Consider the following 26,135-nt stretch of genomic DNA (forward strand, 5'->3'; position numbering starts at 1 on the left):
GGTGACCTTGTACGCCAGTCAGTGAAAGTGGGGAGGGGGAGCAGCAAGCAGTTAAGAGGCCAATGATATGTTGGCCTTCATTGCAAGAGGGATTCGAGTTCAGAAGTGGAGATGTCTGACTGCAGTTATTCTGGGCCTTGGTGAGACCACAACTGGAGTACTGTGCACAGTTTCTGTCTCCTTAACTAAGTAAGGATATAGTTGCCAGAGAGGGAGTGCAGTGGAGGGTCAATCGGCTGATAGTGAGATTGCCGGACTGTCCTGCAAGAAAACGGTGCCCCCCCCCCCCCACACACAGCCAGCACTGTCAGTGCTCCCCCCACAGCCAGCACTGCCAGTGCTCCCCCATACAGCCAGCACTGCCAGTGCACCCCCCACCCCACAGCCCGCACTGTCAGTGCTCCCCCACACAGCCAACACTGTCAGTGCTCCCATACAGCCAGCACTGTCAGTGCTCCCTCACGCAGCCAGCACTGTCAGTGCTCCCCCACACAGCAAGCACTGTCAGTGCTCCCTCACACAGCCAGCACTGTCAGTGCTCCCCCACACAGCCAGCACTGTCAGTGCTCCCACCACACAGCCAGCACTGTCAGTGGCCCCCCACACAGCCAGCAATGCCAGTGCACCCCCCCCCACAGCCAGCACTGTTAGTGCTCCCCCACAGTCAGCACTGTCAGTGCACCCCCCACACATCCAGCACTGTCAGTGCCCCCCCCCCCACACAGCCAGCACTGGCAGTGCTCCCCCACATAGCCAGCACTCTCCGTGCTCCCCCCACACAGCCAGCACTGTCACTGCTTCCACTCACAGGGAGCACTGTCAGTGCTCCCCCCACACAGCCAGCACTGTCAGTGCTCCCCCACACACAGCCAGCACTTTCAGTGCTCCCCCACACAGCCAGCACTGTCAGTGCTCCCCACACAGCCAGCACTGTCAGTGCTCCCCCATACAGCCAGCACTGCCAGTGCACCCCCCACCCCACAGCCCGCACTGTCAGTGCTCCCCCACACAGCCAACACTGTCAGTGCTCCCCCATACATCCAGCACTGTCAGTGCTCCCTCACACAGCCAGCACTGTTAGTTCTCCCCCAACACAGCCATCACTGTCCGTGCTCCCCCACACAGCCAACACTGTCAGTGCTCCCCACACAGCAAGCACTGTCAGTGCTCCCTCACACAGCCAGCACTGTCAGTGCTCCCCCACACAGCCAGCACTGTCAGTGCTCCCGCCACACAGCCAGCACTGTCAGTGCTCCCCGCACACAGCTAGCACTGTCAGTGCTCCCCCCACACAGCCAGCACTGCCAGTGCACCCCCCCACAGCCAGCACTGTCAGTGCTCCCCCCACAGTCAGCACTGTCAGTGCACCCCCCACACATCCAGCACTGTCAGTGCCCCCCCCCCCACACAGCCAGCACTGTCAGTGCTCCCCCACACAGCCAGCACTGTCAGTGCTCTCCCCACACAGCCAGCAATGTCAGTGCTCCCTATACAGCCAGCACTGTCAGTGCTCTCACCACACAGCCAGCACTGTCAGTGCCCCCACACAGCCAGCAATGCAAGTGCTCCCCTCCACAGAGAAAGCACTGTCAGTGCTCCCCGACACAGCCAACACTGTTAGTACTCCCACCACACAGCCAGCACTGACAGTGCTCCCCTACACAGCCAGCACTGCCAGTGCTCCCCCTCACATCCAGTGCTGCCATTGCTACCCCATACCCAGCACTGCCTGTGCGCCCCCTCACATCAACACTCCTAGTGCTCCCCCACAGCCAGCACTTCCATTGATCCCCCCCAGCCAGCACTGCCAGTGCTCACCCCCACAGCCAGCACTGTCAGTGCTCCCCCACACAGCCAGCACTGTCAGTGCTCCCCCACACAGCCAGAACTGTCAGTGCTCCCCCATACAACCAGCACTGTCAGTGCTCCCACCACACAGCCAGCACTGTCAGTGCTCCCCCCACACAGCAAGCAATGTCAGTGCTCCCACCACACAGCCAGCACTGTCAGTGCTCCCCACACAGCCAGCACTGTCAGTGCTCCGCACATACAGCCAGCACTGTCCGTGCTCCCCCACACACAGCAGCACTGTCAGTGCTCCCACCACACAGCCAGCACTGTCAGTGCTCCCCACGCAGCCAGCACTGTCAGTGCTCCCCACACAGCCAGCGGTCCCTCCACCACAGCCAGCACTGCCAGTGCTCCCCCCACAGCCAGCACTGCCAGTGCACCCTCCAACCACCAGCACTGCCAGTACTCCCTCACAGCCAGCACTGCCAGAGCTCCTCCACCACAAGCAGCACTGCCATGGCTCCCCTCAACACAGCCAGCACTGCCAGTGCTCCCCTCAACACAGCCAGCACTACCAGTGCTCCCCCACACAGCCAGCACTGTCAGTGCTCCCCCACACAGCCAGCACTGTCAGTGCTCCCACCACACAGCCAGCACTGCCAGTGCTCCACCTCACATCCAGGGCTGCCATTGCTACCCCACACCCAGCACTGCCTGTGCGCCCCCTCACATCAACACTCCTAGTGCTCCCCCACAGCCAGCACTTCCATTGATCCCCCCCAGCCAGCATTGCCAGGGCTCGCCTCAACACAGCCAGCACTGTCAGTGCTCCCGCACACAGCCAGCACTGTCAGTGCTCCCCCACACAGCCAGGACTGTCAGTGCTCCCCCCACACAGCCAGCACTGTCAGTGCTCCTACCACACAGCCAGCACTGTCAGTGCTCCCCCACACAGCCAGCACTGTCAGTGCTCCCGCCACACAGCCAGCACTGTCAGTGCTCCCCCACACAGCCAGCACTGTCAGTGCTCCCCACACAGCCAGCACTGTCAGTGCACCCCACAGCCAGCACTGCCAGTGCTCCCCACGTCTAGGACCGGATTTGCTCCACACACAGCCAGCACTCACAGCCAGCGCTGCTACTGCTCCCCACAGCCAGCACTGCCAGTCGTCCCCACAACAAGCACTACCAGTGCTAATCTACACAGCCAGCACTGCCATTGCTCCTCCAAACAGCCAGCTCTGTCAGTGCTCCCCTCCGCACAACCAGCCCTTTCAGTGCTCCCCCACACAGCCTGCACTGTCAGTGCTCCCACCACACAGCCAGCACTGCCAGTGCTCCCCCACACAGCCAGCACTGCCAGTGCTCCCCACACACAGCCAGCACTGTCAGTGCTCCCACCACACAGCCAGCACTGCCAGTGCACCCCAAACAAAGCCAGCACTGTCAGTGCTCCCCACACAGCCAGCACTGTCAGTGCTCCCCCCACACAGCCAGCACTGTCAGTGCTCCCACCACACAGCCAGCACTGCCAGTGCTCCCACACAGCCAGCGGTCCCTCCACCACAGCCAGCACTGCAAGTGCTCCCCCCACAGCCAGCACTGCCAGTGCGCCCTCCAACCACCAGCACTGCCAGTACTCCCTCACAGCCAGCACTGCCAGAGCTCCTCCACCACAATCAGCACTGCCAGGGCTCCCCTCAACACAGCCAGCACTGCCAGTGCTTGCCCCACAGCCAGTACTGCCAGTGCTCCCCCCACACATCCTGCACTGCCTGTGCCCCCCCCCACCCCACACACACACAGACAGCACTGGCAATGCTCACCTCCACAGCCAGTGCTCCCCACACAACCAGCGGTCTCTCCACCACAGCCAGCACTGCCAGTGCTCCACCACACAGCCAGCACTGCAAGTGCTCCCCCCACAGCCAGCACTGCCAGTGCTGCCCCATATCCAGCACTACCAGTGCTTCCCCCACAGCCAGCACTGCCAGTGCTCCCCACACACATCCTGCTCTGCCAGTGCCCCCCACACACACACAGACAGCACTGGCAATGGTTACCTCCACAGCCAGTGCTCCCCTCCACAGCCAGCACTGCCAGTGCTTCCCCCGCAGCCAGCAGTGCTAGTGCTCCCCTCACACTGCCATCACTGTCAGTGCCCCCACACCACAGCCAGGACTGCAAGAGCTCCCCATAGCCAGCATTGACAGTGCTCCCCCACACAGCGAGCACTGCCAGTGCTCCCCACGTCTAGCACTGGATTTGCTCCACACACAGCCAGCACTAACAGCCAGCACTGCTACTGCTCCCCACAGCAAGCACTGCCAGTCGTCCCCACAACAAGCACTACCAGTGCTCATCCACACAGCCAGCACTGCCAGTACTCCTCCAAACAGCCAGCCCTGTCAGTGCTCCCCACACAGCCAGCCCTGTCAGTGCTCCCCCCACACAACCAGCACTGCAGTGCTCCCCACAGAGCCAGCCCTGTCAGTGCTCCCCCACACAGCCAGCCCTGTCAGTGCTCCCCCACACAGCCAGCCCTGTCAGTGCTCCCCCCACACAACCAGCACTGCCAGTGCTCCCACAACCAGCACTTCCAATGCTCCCCATCTCAGATAGCACTTCCAGTGCTCCCACAGCAGCCAGCACTGGAAGTGCTCCCACTCACATTAGCACTCCTAGTGACCCCACCCACAGCCAGCACTTCCAGTGCCCCCCACTGCTAGCACTGCCAGTGCTCCCTTCCCCTACAGCCAGCACAGCCTGCGCACCCCCCACACAGCCAGCACTGCCATGTTCCTCCCACAGCCAGCACTGCCAGTGTGCCCCCATAACCAGCTCTGCCAGTGCTCCCACCCAAGGCCAGCACTGGCAGTGGTCCCCTCCAAAGCCAGCACAGCCAGTGCACCCTTCTACACAGCCAGTACTGTCAGTGGTCCCCCCTCAGCAAGCACTGCCAGAGCTCCCCTGCACACAGCCAGCATTGTCTGTGCTCCCCCGCAATGCCAGGACCGTCAGTGCTCCCACACAGCCAGCGCTCCATCCACAAAGCCAGCACTGCCAGTGCTCCCACATACACATCCTGCACTGCCAGTGTTCCCCACCCAGACAGCACTGGCAATGCTCCAACCCAAAGACAGTGCTCCCGCCTACAACCAGCCTTGCCAGTGCTCCCCCAAAGCCAGCACTGCCTGTGCACCCCCCACACAGACAGCACTGCCAGTGTTTCCCCCACAGACAGCACTGCCAGTGTGATCCCCCATTACCAGCCATACCACTGCTCCCACCTAAGGCCAGCACTGCCAGTGATATCCCACAGCCAGCACTGCCAGTGCGCCACCCATAACCAGCACTACCAGTGCTCCGACACACAGCCAACACTGCCAGTGCTCTCCTCACATCCAGCACTGCCAGTGCTCCCACCCAAGACCAGTATTGGCAGCGTTCCCCTCCACACCCAGCAATGCCAGTGCTCCATTCCACACAGCCAGCACTGCCAGTGCTCCCAACATGCAGCACTGCTAGTGCGCCCCCCATAAGCAGCACTGCCAGTGCTCCCACACACAGCCAGCATTGCCAGTGCACCTCCAAGGCCAGCACTGCCTGTGCACCCCCCACACAGCCAGAATTGCCAGTGCTCCCCTACAGCCAGCACTGTCAGTGCTCTCCTTCACATCCAGCACTGCCAGTTCTCCCCACAACCAGCTCTGCCACTACTCGCCACAGCCAGCACAGCCAGTGCTCCATCCACAGCCAGCATTGCCAGTACTCCCCACAGCAAGCACTGCCTGTGCTCCCGTACACATCCAGCTCCCACAGAGCCAGCATTGCCAGTGCTCCCCACAGCCAACACTGTCAGTGCTCCCCACACCGCCAGTAATGCCAGTGCTCCCCCTACAGCCAGCACTTTCAGTGCCCCCCACACAGCCAGCACTGTCAGTGCTCCGCACACAGCCAGTACTGTCAGTGCTCCCCACACAGCCAGCACTGACAGTGCTCCCACCACACAGCCAGCACTGTCAGTGCTCCCCCACACAGCCAGCACTGTCAATGCTCCCCACACAGCCAGCACTGTCAGTGCTCCCCAACAGACAGCCAGCACTGTCAATGCTCCCACCACACAGCCAGCACTGCCAGTGCTCCCCCACATAGCCAGCACTCCCAGTGCTCCCACCACACAGCCAGAACTGTCAGTGCTTACGCACACAGCCAGCACTGTCAGTGCGCCCCCACACAGCCAGCACTGTCAGTGCTCCCCCACACAGTCAGCACTGTCCGTGCTCCCCACACAGCAAGCTCTGTGAGTGCACCCACCACACAGCCAGCCCTGTCAGTGCTCCCACCGCACAGCCAGCACTGACTGTGCTCCCCTACACAGACAGCATTGCATGTGCTCCCCCCACACAGCTAGCACTGTCAGTGCTCTCCACACATCTAGCACTTGCAGTGCTCCCACAGCCAGCAATATCAGTGCACCACCACAGCGAGCACTGCCAGTGCTCACCACACTCAACCAGCACTGTCAGTGCACCGCCCCAACAGACAGCACTGTCAGTGCTCCCACCACTCAGCCAGCACTGCCAGTGCTCGCCCCACATAGCCAGCACTGTCAGTGCTCCCCCACACAGCCGGCCCTGTGAGGGCTCCCACCACACAGCCAGCACTGCCAGTGATCCCCACACAGCCAGTAATGCCAGTGCTCCCCACAGCCAGTACTACCAGTGCTCTACGCAACGCCAGCACTGCCAGTGCTCTCCCCACATCAAGCACTGCCAGTGCTCCCCCACAGCCAGCACTGTCAGAGCTCCACCACACTGCCAGCACTTCCAGTGCTCCCCACAGCATGCACTGCTAGTGCTCCCACGGCCTGTGCCCCCCAGGAGCCAGCACTGTCAGTGCTCCCGCCCCTCACAGCGAGCACTGCCAGTGCTCACCCCACACAGCCAGCACTGCTAGTGCTCACCCCACACAGCCAGCACTGCTAGTGCTCACCCCACACAACCGGCACTGTCAATGCCCCCACCCCACAGCCAGCACTGCCAGTACTCCTCCAACACAGCCAGTACTGTCAGTGCTCCCACCACACTGCCAGCACTGTCAGTGCTCCTCCACAGAGCCAGCACTGTCAGTGCTCCTCCACAGAGCCAGCACTGTCAGTGCTCCCCCACACAGTCAGCACTGTCAGTGCTCCCACCACACAGCCAGCACTGACAATACCCCCCCTTTGCCAGCGCTCCCCCAGAGCCACACCCCTACCACAGCCAGCATTGCCAGTGCTCCCCATCCAGCCAGCACAGCCTGTGCTTCCGCACCGCCAGCACTGCCAGTGCTCCTCACAGCCAACAATGTCAGTGCTCCCCACACAGCCAGCAATGCCAGTGCTCCCACAGCCAGCACTGTCAGTGCACCCACCACACAGCCAGCACTGCCATTGCCCCCCACAGCCATCACTGCCACTGCTTCCCTGACAGCCAGCACGACTAGTTCTCCCCTCCCAATAACCATCACTGCCAGCGCTCCAACACCCAGCCAGCATTGCCAGTGCTCCCCACAGCCAGAACTGCCTGTGCACCCCCCACACAGTCAGCACTGCCATTGCTCCCCCTACAGCCAGCACTGCGAGTGCTCCCCCACAGCCAGCACTGCCAGTCCTCCCCAAACAGCCAGCACTGCCAGTTCCCCCCCACACAGCCAGCACTGCCTGTGGTCCCTACTGCCAGCACCGTCAGTCCTCATCCCCACAGCCAGCACTGCCAGTGCTCTCCCTACACAACCAGCACTGGCAGTGCCCACCACACAGCCAGAACTGTCAGTGCTCCCACCACACAGCGAGCAATGGCAGTGCTCCCCCGCACAGCCAGCACTGTCTGTGCTCCCCCCAACAGACAGCACTGTCAGTGCTCCCACCACACAGCTAGCACTGCCAGTGATCCCCCACACAGGCAGCATTGGCAGTGCTCCCACCACACGGCCAGCACCGTCAGTGCTCCCCCACACAGCCAGCACTGTCAGTGCTCCCCTCATAGCCAGCGCTGCTAATGCTCCCCGACAGCCGCCACAGCCTGTGCTCCCCACAGGCAGCACTGCCAGTGCTCCCCTAGTATCCAGCACTGCCAGTGCTCCCACAGCCAGCACTGCCAGTGCTCCCCGCACCGCCAGCACTGCCAGTGCTCCACCCACAGCCAGCACCGCCAGTACACCCCCACAGCCAGCACTTCCAGTGCTCTCCCCACATTTAGCACTGCCAGTGCTCCCCACAGCCAGGAATGTCAGTGCAACCCCACAGCGAGCACTGCCAGTGCTCACCCCACACAACCAGCACTGTCAGTGCCCCCCACCCCCACAGCCAGCACTGCCAGTGCTCCCACCACACAGCCAGCACTGTCAGTGCACCCTACACACAGCCAGCACTGTCAGTGCTCCCACCACACAGCCAGCACTGTCGGTACTACCCCCAACAGACAGCACTGTCAGTGCTCCCACCACACGGTCAGAACTGCCAGTGCTCCCCACACACAGCCAGCACTGCCAGTGCTCTCCCCACATCTAGCACTGCCAGCGCTCCCCACAGCCAGCACTGTCTGTACACCCCCACAACGATCACTGCCAGTGCTCAACCCACACAACCAGCACTGTCAGTGCACCCCCACAGCGAGCACTGCCAGTGCTCACCCCACACAACCAGCACTGTCAGTGCTCCCACCGCACGGCCAGCACTGTCATTGCTCCCACCACACGGCCAGCACTGCCAGTGCTCCCACACAGGCATCATTGGCAGTGCTCCCACCACACATCCAGAACTGTCAGTGCTCCTCTCACACAGCCATCACTGTCAGTACTACCCCCAACAGACAGCACTGTCAGTGCTCCCACCACACAGCCAGCAATGCCAGTGCTCCCACAGCCAGCACTGTCAGTACACCCCCACAATGATTATTGCCAGTGCTCATCCCACACAACCAGCACTGTCAGTGCTCCCACCACACGGCCAGCACTGCCAGTGCTCCCCAGACAGGCAGAAATCGCAGTGCTCCCACCACACATCCAGAACTGTCAGTGCTCCTCCCACACAGCCAGCACTGCCAGTGCTCCACCGCACTGCCAGCACTTCCAGTGCTCCCCCACAGCATGCACTGCTAGTGCTCCCCACAGCTAGCACTGTCAGTGCTCCCACCACACAGCTAGCCCTGTCAGTGCTCCCCCAACACAGCCAGCACTGTCAGTGCATCCTACACACAGCCAGCCCTGCCAGTGCTCTCCCCACATCTAGCACTGACAGCGCTCCCCACAGCCAGCACTGTCTGTACACCCCCCACAGCGAGCACTGCCAGTGCTCACCCCACACAACCAGCACTGTCAGTGCTCCCACCACACAGCCAGCACTATCAGTGCTCCCACCGCACGGCCAGCACTTTCATTGCTCACACCACACGGCCAGCACTGCCAGTGCTCCCCCACACAGGCAGCATTGGCAGTGCTCCCCACAAAGCCAGCACTGCCAGCGCTCTCCCCACATCTAGCACTGCCAGTGCTCCCCACAGCCAGCACTGTCTGTACAGCCCCACAATGATCACTGCCAGTGCTCATCCCACACAACCAGCACTGTCAGTGCCCCAACACAGCGTGCACTGCCAGTGCTCACCCCACACAACCAGCACTGTTAGTGCTCCCACCACACAGCCAGCACTGTCAGTGCTCCCACCACACAGCCAGCACTGTTAGTGCTCCCACCACACAGCCAGCACTGTCAGTGCTCCCACCACACGGCCAGCACTGCCAGTGCTCCCCCACACAGGCAGCATTGGCAGTGCTCCCACCACACATCCAGAACTGTCAGTGCTCCCCCACACAGCCAGCACTGTGAGTGCGCCCCCCCCCACACAGCCAGCACTGTCAGTGCTCTCCCCACATCTAGCACTGCCAGTGCACCACCAAAGCCAGCACTGTCAGTGCTCCCTCACAGCCAGCACTGCCAGTGCTCCCCTCACAGCCAGCACTGTCAGTGCTCCCCCACACAGCCAGCACTGCCAGTGCTCCACCGCACTGCCAGCACTTCCAGTGCTCCCCACAGCCAGCACTGTCAGTGCTCCCACCACACAGCTAGCCCTGTCAGTGCTCCCCCAACACAGCCAGCACTGTCAGTGCATCCTACACACAGCCAGCCCTGTCAGTGCTCCCACCACACAGCCAGCACTGTCAGTACTACCCCCAACAGACACCACAGTTTGCACTGAGTGCTGAATTTGGTGCTTTTTGAGTGCGATAGTGAGAGTTTGGTGACCGAGGGAGTTAGGTGAGGAGGGAGTAAGGTGCTCCTTTCATTTTGTTTCCGACATTTCCGCAAAGAGTGCGAAGAGATCCAGGAGTTTACAGGAAGTGTAGCAGGGTCGGAGGGCGGAGATCTAGTTAGTCCACACAGCAGCTATATTCTTTAAGGCAAGAGGGGATGGAGGCTAGGCCAGTTACATGCTCCTCCTGTAGGATGTGGGTGGTGAGGGATACCACCGGTGTCCCCGCTGACTATACCTGCGGGAAGTGCACCCAACTTCAGCTCCTCAAAGACCGTGTTAGGGAACTGGAGCTGAAGCTGGATGAACTTCGGATCATCCGGGAGGCAGAGGGGGTGATTGAGAAGAGTTACAGGGAGGTAACCACACCCAAGGTACAGGACAAGAATAGCTGGGTTACAGTCAGGGGGAAACAAACAAACAGGCAGACAGTGCAGGGATCCCTCGTGGCCGTTCCCCTTCAAAACAAGTATACCGTTTTGGATGCTGTTGGGGGGGATGACCTACCGGGGGAAGGCCCTAGCGGTCAGGTCTCTGGCACGGAGTCTGGCTCTGGGGCTCAGAAGGGAAGGGTGGAGAATAGAAAAGCAATAGTTGTAGGAGATTCAATGGTTAGGGGAATAGATAGGAGATTCTGTGGTCGCAAGCGAGACTCCCGGAAGGTATGTTGCCTCCCGGGTGCCAGGGCCAGGGATCTCTCGGATCGTGTCTTCAGGATCCTTAAGGGGGAGGGTGAGCAGCCAGAAGTCGTGGTGCACATTGGTACCAACGACATAGGTAGGAAAAGGGGTGTGGAGGTAATAAACAAGTTTAGGGAGTTAGGCTGGAAGTTGAAAGCCAGGACAGACAGAGTTGTCATCTCTGGTTTGTTGCCGGTGCCACGTGATAGCGAGGCTAGGAATAGGGAGAGAGTGCAGTTGAACACGTGGCTGCAGGAATGGTGTAGGAGGGAGGGCTTCAGGTATTTGGATAATTGGAGCACATTCTGGGGAAGGTGGGACCTGTACAAGCAGGACGGGTTGCATCTGAACCAGAGGGGCACCAATATCCTGGGAGGGAGGTTTGCTAGTACTCTTCGGGAGGGTTTAAACTAATTTGGCAGGGGAATGGGAACCGGATTTGTAGTCCAGCAACTAAGGTAGCCGATATTCAGGACGCCAAAGCATGTAATGAGGCAGTGGGGAAGGGAACACTGACAAAGGAGAGTATTTGCAGGCACTGAGATGGGTTGAAGTGTGTATACTTCAACGCAAGAAGCATCAGGAATAAGGTGGGTGAACTTAAGGCATGGTTCGGTACTTGGGACTACGATGTGGTGGCCATCACGGAAACTTGGATAGAAGAGGGGCAGAAATGGTTGTTGGAGGTCCCTGGTTTTAGATGTTTCAATAAGATTAGGGAGGGTTGGAAAAGAGGTGGGGGGTGGCATTATTAATTAGAGATAGTATAACAGCTGCAGAAAGGCAGTTCGAGGAGTATCACCCTATTGAGGTAGTATGGGTTGAAGTCAGAAATAGGAAAGGAGCAGTCACCTTGTTAGGAGTTTTCTATAGGCCCCCCAATAGTAACAGAGATGTGGAGGAACAGATTGGGAAACAGATTTTGGAAAGGTGCAGAAGTCATAGGGTAGTAGTCATGGGCGACTTTAACTTCCCAAATATTGAGTGGAAACTCTTTAGATCAAATAGTTTGGATGGGGTGGTGTTTGTGCAGTGTGTCCAGGAAGCTTTTCTAACACAGTATGTAGATTGTCCGACCAGAGGAGGGGCAATATTGGATTTAGTACTGGGTAATGAACCAGGGCAAGTGATAGATTTGTTAGTGGGGGTGCATTTTGGAGATAGTGACCACAATTCTGTGACTTTCACTTTAGTAATGGAGAGGGATAGGTACGTGCAACAGGGCAAGGTTTACAATTGGGGGAAGGGTAAATACGATGTTGTCAGACAAGAATTGAAGTGCATAAGTTGGGAACATAGGCTGGCAGGGAAGGACACAAGTGAAATGTGGAACTTGTTCAAGGAACAGGTGCTACGTGTCCTTGATATGTATGTCCCTGTCAGGCAGGGAAGAGATGGTCGAGTCAGGGAACCATGGTTGACAAGAGAGGTTGAATGTCTTGTTAAGAGGAAAAAGGTGACTTATGTAAGGCTGAGGAAACAAGGTTCAGACAGGGCATTGGAGGGATACAAGATAGCCAGGAGGGAACTGAAGAAAGGGATTAGGAGAGCTAAGAGAGGGCATGAACAATCTTTGGCGGGTAGGATCAAGGAAAACACAAAGGCCTTTTACACATATGTGAGAAATATGAGAATGACTAGAGCGAGGGTAGGTCCGATCAAGGACAGTAGCGGGAGATTGTGTATTGAGTCTGAAGAGATAGGAGAGGCCTTGAATGAGTATTTTTCTTCTGTATTTACAAATGAGAGGGGCGATATTGTTGGAGAGGACAGTGTGAAACAGATTGGTAAGCTCGAGGAAATACTTGTCAGGAAGGAAGATGTGTTGGGCATTTTGAAAAACTTGAGGATAGACAAGTCCCCCGGGCCTGACGGGATATATCCAAGGATTCTATGGGAAGCAAGAGATGAAATTGCAGAGCCGTTGGCAATGATCTTTTCGTCCTCACTGTCAACAGGGGTGGTACCAGGGGATTGGAGAGTGCCGAATGTCGTGCCCCTGTTTAAAAAAGGAACTAGGGATAACCCTGGGAATTACAGGCCAGTTAGTCTTACTTCGGTGGTAGGCAAAGTAATGGAAAGGGTACTGAAGGATAGGATTTCTGAGCATCTGGAAAGACACTGCTTTATTAGGGATAGTCAGCACGGATTTGTGAGGGGTAGGTCTTGCCTTACAAATCTTATTGAATTCTTTGAGGAGGTGACCAAGCATGTGGATGAAGGTAAAGCAGTGGATGTAGTGTACATGGATTTTAGTAAGGCATTTGATAAAGTTCCCCATGGTAGACTTATGCAGAAAGTAAGGAGACATGGGATAATGGGAAATTTGGCCAGTTGGATAACGAACTGGCTAACCGATAGAAGTCAGAGAGTGGTGGCGGATGGCAAATATTCAGCCTGGATCCCAGTTACCAGGGGCGTACCGCAGGGATCAGTTCTGGGTCCTCTGCTGTTTGTGATTTTCATTAATGACTTGGATGAGGGAGTTGAAGGGTGGGTCAGTAAATTTGCAGACGATACGAAGATTGGTGGAGTTGTGGATAGTAAGGAGGGCTGTTGTCGGCTGCAAAGAGACATAGATAGGATGCAGAGCTGGGCTGAGAAGTGGCAGATGGAGTTTAACCCTGAAAAGTGTGAGGTTGTCCATTTTGGAAGGACAAATATGAATGCGGAATATAGGGTTAATGGTAGAGTTCTTGGCAATGTGGAGGAGCAGAGAGATCTTGGGGTCTATGTTCATACATCTTTGAAAGTTGCCACTCAAGTGGATAGAGCTGTGAAGAAGGCCTATGGTATGCTCGCGTTCATTAACAGAGGGATTGAATTTAAGAGCCGTGAGGTGATGATGCAGCTGTACAAAACTTTGGTAAGGCCACATTTGGAGTACTGTGTACAGTTCTGGTCGCCTCATTTTAGGAAGGATGTGGAAGCTCTGGAAAAGGTGCAAAGAAGATTTACCAGGATGTTGCCTGGAATGGAGAGTAGGTCTTACGAGGAAAGGTTGAGGGTGCTAGGCCTTTTCTCTTTAGAGCGGAGAAGGATGAGGGGCGACTTGATAGAGGTTTATAAGATGATCAGGGGAATAGATAGAGTAGACAGTCAGAGACTTTTTCCCCGGGTGGAACACACCATTACAAGGGGACATAAATTTAAGGTTAAAGGTGGAAGATATAGGAACGATATCAGAGGTAGGTTCTTTACCCAGAGAGTAGTGGGGGCATGGAATGCACTGCCTGTGGAAGTAGTTGAGTCGGAAACATTAGGGACCTTCAAGCAGCTATTGGATAGGCACATGGATGACGGTAAAATGATACAGTGTAGATTTATTTGTTCTTAAGGGCAGCACGGTAGCATTGTGGATAGCGCAATTTCTTCACAGCTCCATGGTCCCAAGTTCGATTCCGGCTTGGGTCATTGTCTGTGCGGAGTCTGCACGTCCTCCCCGTGTCTGCGTGGGTTTCCTCCGGGTGCTCCGGTTTCCTCCCACAGTCCAAAGATGTGCGGGTTAGGTGAATTGGCCAATGATAAATTGCCCTTAATGTCCAAATTGCCCTTGGTGTTGGGTGGAGGTGTTGAGTTTGGGTATGGTGCTCTTTCCAAGAGACGGTGCAGACTCAAAGGGCCGAATGGCCTCCTTCTGCACTGTAAATTCAATGATAATCTGTGATTAATCTAGGACAAAGGTTCGGCACAACATCGTGATCCGAAGTGCCTGTTCTGTGCTGTATTTTTCTATTTTCTATTTTCTATTTTCACACGGTCAGCGCTGCCACTGCTCCCCACACACAGCCAGCACTGCCAGTGCTCTCCCCACATCTAGCACTGCCAGCGCTCCCACAGCCAGCACTGTCTGTACACCCCCCCACAGCGAGCACTGCCAGTGCTCACCCCACACAACCAGCACTGTCAGTGCTCCCACCACACAGCCAGCACTGTCAGTGCTCCCACCGCACGGCCAGCACTTTCATTGCTCACACCACACGGCCAGCACTGCCAGTGCTCCCCCACACAGGCAGCATTGGCAGTGCTCCCCACAAAGCCAGCACTGCCAGCGCTCTCCCCACATCTAGCACTGCCAGTGCTCCCCACAGCCAGCACTGTCAGTACAGCCCCACAATGATCACTGCCAGTGCTCATCCCACACAACCAGCACTGTCAGTGCCCCAACACAGCGTGCACTGCCAGTGCTCACCCCACACAACCAGCACTGTTAGTGCTCCCACCACACAGCCAGCACTGACAGTGCTCCCAACACACGGCCAGCACTGCCACTGCTCCCCCCACACAGGCAGCATTGGCAGTGCTCCCACCACACATCCAGAACTGTCAGTGCTCCCCCACACAGCCAGCACTGTGAGTGCACCCCCCCCCCCCACACACAGCCAGCACTGTCAGTGCTCTCCCCACATCTAGCACTGCCAGTGCACCACCACAGCCAGAACTGCCTGTGCTCCCCCTCACAGCCAGGGCTGCCATTGCTTCCCCACACCCAGCACTCCCATCAACATTCCAAGTGCTCCTCCCACAGCCAGCACTCCCATTGGTCCCCCCACAGCCAGCACCTCCAGTGCTCCCCATCACAGCCAGCGCTGCCAATTCTCCCACAGCAAGCACTGTCAGTGACCCCCCCACAGCCAGCACTGCCCCTGCTTGCCTCACAGCCAGCGTTGCCAATTCTCCCACAGCAAGCACTGTCAGTGCCCCACCCCACAGCCAGCACTGCCAGTTCTCCCCACAGCCAGAACTGCCTGTGCACCCCCCACACAGCCAGCACTGCCAGTGTTCCCCCCACACAGACAGCACTGCCAGTGCGCCCCTGCATAACCAGCACTGCCAGTGCTCCCACACACAGCCAGCATTGCCAGTGCACCCCCAAGGCCAGCACAGCCTGTGCACCCCCCACATAGCCAGCATTGACAGTGCTCCCCACAGCCAGCACTTCCAGTGCTTCCCCTCACATCAACACTCCTAGTGCTCCTCCACAGCCAGCACAGCCTGTGCTCCACGCAACGCCAGCACTGCCAGTGCTCCACCCACAGCCAGCACTGCCAGTACTCCCCCCACAGCCAGCACTGCTAGTGCTCTCCCCACATCAAGCACTGCCAGTGTTCCCCCACAGCCAGCACTGTCAGTGCATCCCCACAGCGAGCACTGCCAGTGCACACCCCACACAACCAGCACTGTCAGTCCTCCCCCCACACAGCCAGCACTGTCAGTGCTCCCACCACACAGACAGCACTGTCAGTGCACCCCCCACACAGCCAGCACTGTCAGTACTCCCCCACACAGCCAGCACTGTCAGTGCTCCCCCACACAGCCAGTAATGCCAGTGCTCACCCCACAGCCAGTACTTCCAGCGCTCCCCATCACAGCCAGCGCTAGCAATTCTCCCACAGCAAGCACTGTCAGCGCCCCACCCCACAGCCAGCACTGCCAGTGCTCCCCACAGCCAGCACTGCCAGTGCTCGACCACCACATGAAGTTCTTCCAGTGCTCCCCCTCACAGCCAGCGCTGCCAATGCTCCCTACTGCCAGCACTGCCAGTGCTCACCATCTTAGCCAGCCCTGCCAGTGCTCCCCTTTCAATCATCACTGCCAGTGCTATCCACAGCCAGCACTGCAATTTCTCCCCTTCCAATAACCATCACTGCCAGCGCTCCAACACCCAGCCAGCATTGCCAGTGATCCCCACAGCCAGAACTGCCTGTGCACCCCCCACACATCCAGCACTGCCAGTGTTCCCCCACACAGGCAGCACTGCCAGTGTTCCCCCCACACAGACAGCACTGCCAGTGCGCCCCCGCATAACCAGCACTGCCAGTGCTCCCAGACACAGCCAGCATTGCCAGTGCACCCCCCATGCCAGCACAGCCTGTGCACCCCCCACATAGCCAGCATTGACAGTGCTCCCCACAGCCAGCACTTCCAGTGATTCACCTCACAGCCAGCGCTGCTAATGGTCCACACAGACAACCTACCAATGCTCCCGCCACAGCCAGCACTGCCAGTGCTCCCCATCACATCAACACTCCTAGTGCTCCCCCCACAGCCAGCACTGCCAGTGCTCCCCACAGACAGCACTGCCAGTGCTCCCCTAGTATCCAGCACTGCCAGTGCACCCCAGCGCCAGCACTGTCTGTGCTCCACCGCACAGCCAGCACCGCCAGTGCTCTACCGCAAAGCCAGCACTGCCAGTGATCCCCTCGTATCCAGCACTGCCACTGCTCCACCCACAGCCAGCACTGCCAGTGCTCCCCATAGCCAGCACTGCCAGTACTCCACCGCACTGCCAGCACTTACAGTGCTGCCCCTCACATCCAGCACTGCCAGTGCTCCCACATCCAGCACGTCCAGTGCTCTGCCCACAGCCAGCACTGACAGTACTCCCGCCACTGCCAACACTGCCAGTGCTGTACCGCACTGCCAGCAATTCCAGTGCTCCCCACATCCAACACTGCCAGTGCCCATCCCAGCGCCAGCACTTTCTGTTCTCCCCCCCCCCCACATCCAGCACTGCCAGTGCTCCCCTACAGCCAGGCCTGCCAATGCCCCCCGCAGACAGAACTGCCGGTGCTGTCCCCAGAGCCAGCACTGCCAGTGCTTCACCCACAGCCAACGCAGCCAGTGCGCCCCCACCACATCCAGCACTGCCAGTGCTCCCCAACTCCCCCACAACGAGCGCTGCCAGTGCACCAACCACAACGAGCGCTGCCTGTGCTCCCCACAGCCAGCACTGCCAGTGCTCCCACAGCCAGAACTGCCAGTGCTACTCCCAGAACCAGCACAGTCAGTGCTCCCCACAGCCAGCACTGCCAGTGCTCACCCCACAGCCAGCAATCCCATTGCGCACGCACAGCCAGCACTGCCAGTGCTCACACTCACATACATAACTGGCAATGTTACCACCCCCCCAAGGCCAGCTCTCTTCCACAGCCAGCACTGCCAGTGCTACCCAGCGCACCGTAGCCAGCACTGCCAGTGCTCCCCAACAGCCAGCACGGCCAGTGCTCACCCATAGCCATTCCTGCCACTGCTCTCACACACAGCCAGCACTGTCAGTGCTCCCACAGCTAGCACTGTCAATGCCCCCCTCACAGACAGCACTGCCAGTGTTCCCCACAGCCAGCACTGCCAGTGCGCTCACCGTCCCACAACCAGCACTGCCAGTACTCCCACACAGGGCCAGCACTGCCTGTGCACCGCCACACAGCCAGCATTGCCAGTGGTCCATCTACAGCGAAATCACTGCCAGAGCTCCCCAAGGCAAGCATTGCCAGTGCTCCCCCTACAGCCAGCACTGCCACTGCTCGACCACAACCAGCACAGTCAGTGCTCCTCCCACATCCAGCATTGCCAGTGCACCTCCTCAGCCAGCACTGTCAGTGCTCCCCCTCACATCCTGCACTGCCAGCGCTCCACCACCACTGAGCCAGCACTGCCAGTGCTCCCCTCCACTGAGCCATCACTTCCAGTGCTCCCTACACAGCCTACACTGCCTGTGCCCCCCAGGCCTCCACAGCTAGCACTGCCAGTGCTCCACCTCCAAAGCCAGCACTGCCAGTGCTCCCACAACACGCAGCCATCACTGCCAATGCACCCCACAGCCACCACTGCCAGTGTTCCCCACTCCCCCACTACGAGCGCTGCCAGTGCTCCCCACAGCCAGCACTGCCTGTGCTCCCCCCACAGCCAGAACAACCAGTGCCCCCTAGAGCCATCACTGGCAGTGAACCCCAAAGCCAGCACTGCCTGTGCTCCCACCCCCCACAGCCACCACTGGCATGTGCTCCGCACTCCCCCACAACGAGCGCTGCCAGTGCTCCCCACAGCCAGCACTGCCAGTGCCCACCCCCACAGCCAGCAGTGCCAATGGTCCCCTACACATCCAGCACTGCCAGTGCTCCCCAACTCCCCCACAACGAGCGCTGCCAGTGCACCAACCACAACGAGCGCTGCCTGTGCTCCCCACAGCCAGCACTGCCAGTGCTCCCACAGCCAGAACTGCCAGTGCTACTCCCAGAACCAGCACAGTCAGTGCTCCCCACAGCCAGCACTGCCAGTGCTCACCCCACAGCCAGCAATCCCATTGCGCACGCATAGCCAGCACTGCCAGTGCTCACACTCACATACATAACTGGCAATGTTACCACCCCCCCAAGGCCAGCTCTCTTCCACAGTCAGCACTGCCAGTGCTACCCAGCGCACCGTAGCCAGCACTGCCAGTGCTCCCCAACAGCCAGCACGGCCAGTGCTCACCCATAGCCATTCCTGCCACTGCTCTCACACACAGCCAGCACTGTCAGTGCTCCCACAGCTAGCACTGTCAATGCCCCCCTCACAGACAGCACTGCCAGTGTTCCCCACAGCCAGCACTGCCAGTGCGCTCACCGTCCCATAACCAGCACTGCCAGTACTCCCACACAGGGCCAGCACTGCCTGTGCACCGCCACACAGCCAGCATTGCCAGTGGTCCATCTACAGCGAAATCACTGCCAGAGCTCCCCAAGGCAAGCATTGCCAGTGCTCCCCCTACAGCCAGCACTGCCACTGCTCGACCACAACCAGCACAGTCAGTGCTCCCCCCACATCCAGCATTGCCAGTGCACCTCCTCAGCCAGCACTGTCAGTGCTCCCCCTCACATCCTGCACTGCCAGCGCTCCACCACCACTGAGCCAGCACTGCCAGTGCTCCCCTCCACTGAGCCATCACTTCCAGTGCTCCCTACACAGCCTACACTGCCTGTGCCCCCCAGGCCTCCACAGCTAGCACTGCCAGTGCTCCACCTCCAAAGCCAGCACTGCCAGTGCTCCCACAACACGCAGCCATCACTGCCAATGCACCCCACAGCCACCACTGCCAGTGTTCCCCACTCCCTCACTACGAGCGCTGCCAGTGCTCCCCACAGCCAGCACTGCCTGTGCTCCCCCCACAGCCAGAACAACCAGTGCCCCCTAGAGCCATCACTGGCAGTGAACCACAAAGCCAGCACTGCCTGTGCTCCCACCCCCCACAGCCACCACTGGCATGTGCTCCGCACTCCCCCACAACGAGCGCTGCCAGTGCTCCCCACAGCCAGCACTGCCAGTGCCCACCCCCACAGCCAGCAGTGCCAATGGTCCCCTACACATCCAGCACTGCCAGTGCTCCAACCCCAAATCCAGCACTGCCAATGCTCCCACCCCCTTAGCCAGCACTGCCAGTGCTCCCCTCCTCAGCCAGCAGTGTCAGTGCTCCCCAACACAGCCAGCACAGTCAATGTTCCCCCCACACAGCCAGCACTGTCAGTGCTCGTACCACACAGCTAGAACTGCCAGTGCTCTCCACATAGCCATCACTGCCAGTGCACCACTCAACGCCAGCACCGCCAGTACTCCCCCACAGGATGAACTGCCAGTGCTCTCCCAATTTCCAGTGCTCCCACAGCCAGCGCTGCCGGTGCTCTCCCCATCGCCAGCGCTCCCCAGAGACAGCACTGCCAGTGTTCACGCCCACAACCAGCACTTCCAGTGCTCCCCACAGCCAGCACTGCCAGTGCTGCCGTCCACACAGCCAGCAATGCCAGTGCTCCCCTGACAGCACAGCCAGTGTTCCCCCACAGCCAGCACTGCCAGTGCTCACCACCGCCAGCACTGCCAGTGCTCCCACCGCCAGCACTGCCAGTGATCCACCCACAGCAAGCGCTGGTAGTGCTCCACTCGACAGCCAGCACTGCCAGCGCTCCCCTCCCACACGACAGCACTGCCAGCGCTCCCCACAGCCAGCCCTGCCAGTGCTCCCCACAGCCAGCCCTGCCAGTGCTCCCCACTCATACAGCACTTCCAGTGCTACACCCCACACCTCCAGCACTGCCAGTGCTCTCCTCACAGCCAGCGCTGCAAGGGCACCCCCACAGTCTGCCCTGACAAGTCTCCCCACAAACCAGCACTGCCAGTGTTCCTCCAACAGCCAGCACTGCCAATGTCCTCCTACAGCCAGCACTGCCAGTGCTCATCACACAGTCACCACTGCCTGGGCGCCCTCCCCCGCCCGCAAGACCATCACTGCCAGTCTTCCCCCTACCGCAAGCACTGCAAATGCTCCACCTCACAGCCAGCACTGTCTGTGCTCTCCCACAGCTAGCACTTCCAGTGCTCCCAACTGCCAGCAGTGCCAGTGCTAACCACAGCCATCACTGACAGTGCTCCCACATCCAGCCAGAACGGCCAGTGCTCCCTCCCACAACCAGCAGTGCCAGTGCTCCCCCGCAGCCAGCACTGCCAGTGCTCCCCTCCATGCAGCCAGCACTGTCATTGCTCCCCATAGCCAGTCCTCCATCCCCAACAGCCAGCACTTCCAGTGTTCCCCCCACAGCCTGCACTGCCAGTGCCCACGGCAGCCAGCACTGCCAGTGCCCTCCACAGCCAGCACTGTCAGTGCTCCCCACACACACCCAGCACTGCCAGTGCTGCCCACAGACAGCACTGCTAGTGCGCCCTCCACAGCCAACCCTGCCAGTGTTCATCACACAGTCAGCACTGCTTGTGCCCCCCCCCCAAGTCCAGAACTGGCAGTATTCCCCTCCACAGCAACACTGCCAGTTTTCCACCTGCAGCTGGCACTGCAAATTATCCACGCCACAGCCAGCACTGTCATTGCTCCCCACAGCTAGCACTTCCAGTGTTCCTCCACAGCCACTGCTCACAGCCAAGGCCAGCACTGGCAGTGCTCCCCTCCACAGCTATGACTGTCAGTGCTCCACCCACAGCCAGCACTGCCAGTTTTCCACCCACAGCCAGCACTGCCAGTGTTCCCCCCACAGCCAGAAATGCCAGTGCACCCCCCATAACCAGCATTGCCAGTGCTCCGACACACAACCAGCATTGCCAGTGCTCCCCTACAGCCAGCACTGCCAGTGCACACCTCACAGCCAGAAATGCCAGTGCTCCCCAGAACCACCACTATTAGTGCCCCCCTCACATCCAGCACTGACAGTGCTCCCCACAGCCATCGCTGCCAGTGCTCCCCACAGCCAGCATTGCCAGTGCCCACACACACACACCCTACACTGCCAGTTCTCCCCACACAGACAGCACTGGCAATGTTCCCCTCCGCAGCCAGTGCTCCCCTCCAAAGCTTGCACTGCCTGTGCTCCCAGCACAGCCAGCACTGTCAGTGCTCCCGTCCTCCCACATCCAGCACTGCCAGTTCTCCCCACAGCCAGACCTGCCAGTGCTACCCACCCAGAGCCAGCATTTTCTGAGCTCCCCCATCCAGCCAGAACTGCCAGTGGTCCCCATTGCCAGTACTCCACCCACAGCCAGCACTTTCAGTGCTCCCCACAGAGCCAGTACTGCCAGTGCTCCCACCACACATCCAGCACTTTCAGTGCTCCCCTACACAGCCAGTACTGCCAGTGCTCCCCACAGCCAGTAGAGCCCGTTCTCCCCATCCAGCCAGCACTGCCAGTGCTCTCCCACAGCCAGCCCTCCCTTCCACACAGCCATCAGTGCCAGTGCTTTACCCACAGGGCCAGAACTGCTAGTGCCCCCCAACACAACCAGCACTGCCCGTGCTGCCGTCCACCCACATCCAGCACTGCCTGTGCCCCCCCCCCACAGCCAGCATTGCCAGTGCTTCACCCACAGCCAACACAGACAGTGCTCCCGCCCGACAGAGCCAGCACTGCCAGTGCTCCCCAACAGCCAGCACTGCCAGTGCTCAGCCCACAGCCAGCACTGCCATTGCTCCACAGAGCCAACAATGCCAATGCTCCCACAGCCCGCTCTGTCATTGTGCTCACCCTCCCATTACCAGCTGTGCCAGTGCTCTCACAGAGAGCCAGTACTACCTGTGCAGCCCCCACACTGCCAGCATTGCCAGTGCTCCCCTCCATACAGCCAGCACTGCCAGTGCTCCCCACAGTCAGCCCTCCCTCCCCCACAGCCAGCATTGCCAGTGCTTCCCCCACACGGCCAGCACTGCCAGAGTCATCAACACAGCCAGCACTGGCAGTCCTCCCCTACAGCGAAAGCACTGCCAGTGCTCCCCACAGCCTTCATTGCCAGTGCTCCCCCTACAGCCAGCACGGCCAGTGCTCCCACAGCCAGCACTGCCACTGCTCGACCACAACCAGCACTGCCAGTTCACCCCACAGCCAGACCTGCCAGTGCTCCGCAGCCACAGCCAGCATTGCCTGTGCTGCCCATCCAGCCAGAACTGCCAGTGGTCCCCATTGCCAGTGCTACCCCCACAGCCAGCACTGCCAGTGCTCCCACACACAACCAGTACTGCCAGTGCTCCCCACAGCCAGCCCTGCCAGTACTCCCCACCCACAACTAGCACTGCCAGCGTTCCCCAGAGCCAGCACTTCCAGTTCTCCCCCCCACAGACAGCACTGTCAGTGCTCCCCACACAGCCAGTAATGCCAGTGCTCCAAACAGCCAGTAGAGCCCGTGCTCCTCCATCCAGCCAGCACTGCCAGTGCTCTCCCACAGCCAGCCCTCCCTCCCCCACAGCCAGCAGTGCCAGTGGTTCCCCCACAGGGCCAGAACTGCCAGTGCCCCCCAACACAGCCAGCACTGCCAGTGCTCCCGTCCACCCACATCCAGCACTGCCAGAGTTCCTCCACAGCCAGCCCTGCCAGTGCTCCCCACCCAAAGCAAGCATTGCCTGTGCTCCCCATCCAGCCAGCACTGCCAGTGGTTCCCCCATTGCGAGTGCTCCACACACAACCAGCACTGCCAGTGCTCCCCACAGACAGCACTGCCAGTGCTCCACCCGCAGCCAGCACTGCCAATGCTCCCCACCGACCGCACTGCCAGTATACCCCCACAGCCAACACTGCCGGTGCTCTCCACATCGCCAGTGCTCCCCACTGCCAGCCGTGCCAGTGCTCCCCGCAGCCATCACTGCCAGTGCACCCACACCCAGCCAGAACGGCCAGTGCACCCCCCACAATCAGCACTGTCAGTGCTCCCCCACAGCCGGCTGTGCCAGTGCTCCCACGCATCCATCACTGCCAGTGCTCCCATTGAGCCAGAACTGCCAGTGCTCCTGCCCACAACCAGAAAGCCAGTGCTCCCACAGCCAGCACTGCCAGTGCTTCACCCACAGACAGCACTGCCAGTGCTCCCCTCCATACAGCCAGCACTGCCAGTGCTCCCCACAGCCATCCCTCCCTCCTCCACAGCCATCACTGCCAGTGCTTCCCCCACACGGCCAGCACTGCCAGTGCCCTCAACACAGCCAGCAATGCCAGTGCTCCCGTCCACCCACATAATGCATTGCCAGTGCTCCCCCACAGCCAGCCCTGCCAGTGCTCCCCACCGACAGCCAGCATTGCCTGTGCTCCCCTCATCCAGCGAGCACTGCCAGTGGTCCCCATTGCCAGTGCTACCCCCACAACCAGAATTGTCTCTGCTCCCCTCGTCCAGCCAGCACTGCCAGTGCTCTACCCATCGCCTGCTTTCCCTCAGATTCACGTCTGCCAGTGCTCCGGCCCACAACCAGCACTTCCAGTGCGCTCCACAGCCAGCAATGCTAGTGCTCCCCCACAGCCAGCAGTGCCCGTGCTCCCTCATCCAGCCAGCACTGCTGGTGCACACCACACCGCCAGCACTGCCATTGCTCCCACAGCCAGCACTTCCAGTGCTCCCCACACAGCCAGCACTAACAGTGCTCCCCTCACAGCCAGCACATCCAGTAGTCCCCCACAACCAGCACTGCCAGGCCCCCCACACAGCCACCGCTGCAAGTGCACCGCCACAGTCTGCACTGCCAAACCTCCCCACAACCAGCACTGCCAGTGTTCCCCACACAGACAGCACTGCCAGTGCCGTCCACAGCAAGCACTGTCAGTGCTCCCTACACACATGCAGCACCGCCAGTCCTCCCCACAGCCAGCACTGCCAGTGCTCATCACACAGTCAGCGCTGACTGTGCCCCCCCCCAAATCCAGCACTGGCATTGGTCCCCTCCACAGCAACACTGCCAATTTTCACCCACAGACATCACTGCCAGTGCTCCCCTCCATACAGCCAGCACTGCCAGTGCTCCCCACAGCCATCCCTCCCTCCCGCACAGCCAGCATTGCAGGTGCTTCCCCCCACACGGCCATCAACACAGCCAGCACTGACAGTGCCATCAACACAGCCAGCACTGACAGTGCTCCCGTCCACCCACATCCAGTACTGCCAGTGCCCCCCACAGCCAGCCCTGCCAGCGCTCCCCACCGACAGCCAGCAATGCCAGTGCTCCCCTCCATACAGCCAGCACTGCCAGTGCTCCCCACAGACAGCCCTCCCTCCCCCACAGCCAGCATTGCCAGTGCTTCCCCCACACGGCCAGCACTGCCAGTGCCATCAACACAGCCAGCACTGCCAGTGCCCTCAACACAGCCAGCACTGCCAGTGCTCCAGTCCACCCACATCCAGAACTTCCAGTGCTCACCCTCAGACAGACCTGCCAGTGCTCCCCACCGAACGCCAGCATTGCCTATGCTTCCATCATCCAGCCACCACTGCCAATGGTCCCCATTGCCAGTGCTACCGCCACAGCCAACCTTGCCCGTGCTCCCCTCATCCAGCCAGCTCTGCAGTGCTCTACCCATTGCCTGCGTTCCCCCAGATCCACCACTGCCAGTGTTCCGGCCCACAACCAGCACTTCCAGTGCTCCCCCACAGCCAGCAATGTCAGTGCTCCGCCACAGTCAGCAGTGCTCGTGCTCCCTCATCCAGCCAGCACTGCCGGTGCACACCCCACCGCCAGCATTGCCAGTGCTCCCCACAGCCCGCACTTACAGTGCACCCTACTTATCCTGCACCCAGTGCTACACCCCTCACAGCCATCACTGCCAGTGCTCCCCTCACAGCCAGCATATCCAGTGGTCCCCCACATCCAGCACTGCCAGTGCCTCCACCACACAGCCAGCACTTCCAGTGCTCCCTCACAGCCAGCAATGCCAGTGCTCCCCACAGCCAGCCCTCCCTCCTCCACAGCAAGCATTGCCAGTGCTTCCCCCACACGGCCAGCACTGCCAGTGCCCTGAACACAGCCAGCACTGGCAGTGCTCCCGTCCACCCCCATCCAGCACTGCCTGTGCCCCCCACAGCCAGCCCTGCCAGCGCTCCCCACCGGCAGCCAGCACTGCCAGTGCTCCCACTGTCAGCCCTCCCTACCCACAGCCAGCACTGCCAGTGCCTCCCCCACACGGCCAGCACTGCCAGTGCTCTCACCACAGCCAGCACTGGCAGTGCTCCCATTCCACCCACAACCAGCGCTTCCAGTTCTCCCCCATAGCCAGCAATGCCAGTGCTCCCCCACAGCCAGCAGTGCTCGTGCTCCCTCATCCAGCCAGCACTGCCGGTGCACACCCCACCGCCAGCACTACCAGTG

This window comes from Scyliorhinus torazame, chromosome 20 (assembly GCF_047496885.1).
Source record: "Scyliorhinus torazame isolate Kashiwa2021f chromosome 20, sScyTor2.1, whole genome shotgun sequence".
Classification (NCBI taxonomy): Eukaryota; Metazoa; Chordata; class Chondrichthyes; order Carcharhiniformes; family Scyliorhinidae; genus Scyliorhinus; species Scyliorhinus torazame.